The 1,929-nt window shown below is 47.4% G+C and overlaps 1 protein-coding gene across 8 annotated transcripts in view; it reads right to left on the reverse strand.

Annotated features, from left to right (window-relative positions):
- The window catches only part of SNX10 (sorting nexin 10), a 97,055-nt gene that overhangs the window by 70,712 nt on the left and 24,414 nt on the right, over positions 1–1,929 (reverse strand). The window lies entirely within an intron of this gene.

Genomic DNA, 1,929 nt, shown 5'->3' on the forward strand with positions numbered 1-1,929 from the left:
ATGGCGGGCGAGAATCGAGGGGGCCCTTGGGCCAAATTGGCACGGATAGAGGGCCTTAAGGAGATCACGGCCCTCCTATAGGACCCTGCCGTGACATGTACATTATTATCAGTCTTTATGATGTGGCAAGTCCTAGCATGTCTTTTTTTTTTTTAAACATAAGGTTTTTCCTTAATTCTTTTTTATTTCTCTTTAGGTAGTAGATTCAGTATGACTATTGTTTTGATTTGGACAAATTCAAAGGTGCAAAAGCAACTGGGAACTTGTATTGTTGTTTAATTGAAAAGGAAAAAGAAAAGTGAGAGGCTGAAATCTACTAATTTTAAAAATATGAAAGATGCAGTGCTAGATTTTTCACAAAGGTTTAGGCACATAAAAATGCAGGTAGGTGCATTTCAAAAGTACCAAAGTAGGTTGGGTGCCAAGCTGCAATTGATTTCAACTGGTCTTGGGCACCTAAGCTTACTTGGCACCCACCCAGTAAGTTTTCCGATACAAAATCCTACATTCCCCTCGCTCCAGTTAGCCAGAAGTCCAACCTGCTCCAACAGGGAATGCAAATCCCCAGTGAAGATGCACCTGAACCTCCCAACAGAGGTGTTTATACAGGGTAGTGACTTAACTGTTATAATAGGGCTTGGGTTTGCCTGCACTAAAAAGACCAAATCCTATTATAATTACAATTCAGTAATTATGCCAAATGTGACATTTCATTCAGTCTCTTCCAGCTGTGTCCGTGGTTTTATTTAAAATAACCTCTGGGTGCCACACTTCAAGAGGGATGTGGATAACCTGGAGAGGGTCCAGAGAAGGGCGACTCATATGGTTAAGGGCTTGCAGGCCAAGCCTTATGAGGAGAGACTGGGGCACCTGGACCTTTTCAGCCTCCGCAAGAGAAGGTGGAGAGGCGACCTTGTGGCTGCCTATAAATTAATCATGGGGGCCCAGAAGGGAATTGGTGAGGCTCTACTGACCAAGGTGCCCCTGGGGGTCACAAGAAATAGTGGCCATAAACTATCAGACACCAAATTTAGACTGGACATTAGGAAAAACTTCTTCACAGTTAGAGTGGCCAAAATCTGGAATGAGCTCCCAAGGGAGGTAGTGCTCTCCCCTACCCTGGGGGTCTTCAAGAGGAGGTTAGATAGGCATCTGGCTGGAGTCATCTGACCCCAGCCCTCTTTCCTGCCTATGCAGGGGGTCGGACTCAATGATCTATTGAGGTCCCTTCCGACTCTACCAACTATGAATCTATGAAATCTATGAAAACCTGCCCACTGCGCGCACACTGATAAAACTGTACAGATAAGAGTAGTAATCCCCATCAGTGGTTAAGAGGTTCCTTCCTAACATGGATTAGTGGCGAGTACTCACTACCAAGTTACCCTTTTGCTCTTATCATTGCATGTACAATGTCTGGAGAGTTATCTAAAATTGCCAGCATGGACATAAGGCTTGAGTCCAGAATACTAGACTATGATGTGAACCATGCAACTGACTTAATTTTGACAATTACCCTATTTCCTTGGATCCAAGACAAGGTGCCCCCCACCATTCAACACAGAGGGATAAAATCCCTTGTCTTGGAATTGAGTACAAGGTGGGGAACAGGTAACTGCTGCAACTCCAGCTCTGGTCCCAGGGCTTGAGCTGCCACCACTGCTGCCAAGCCAGAAAGGGGCTGGAGCCACCATGTGCTCCATCGCCCCGGGCTACAGCAGGGCCAGACCCCTGAGGAAAAATGGCAAAGAGGAGACAGGCACCAGAGGAAGCCAAATGGGGGGGAGGGTGGGCAAATGGCAGGGAGGGCAGGCATTGGGGGTTGCAAGCACCACAAGAAGAGGCACTGGGGGGAACACAGGTGGCTGGGGGTAAAGGGGCTGAGGGGCAGGTGGCAAGTACCACAAGTGGGCACCAGGTGTGGGGGTG

This window comes from Alligator sinensis, unplaced genomic scaffold (assembly GCF_000455745.1).
Source record: "Alligator sinensis unplaced genomic scaffold, ASM45574v1 scaffold29_2, whole genome shotgun sequence".
NCBI classification, from domain to species: Eukaryota; Metazoa; Chordata; order Crocodylia; family Alligatoridae; genus Alligator; species Alligator sinensis.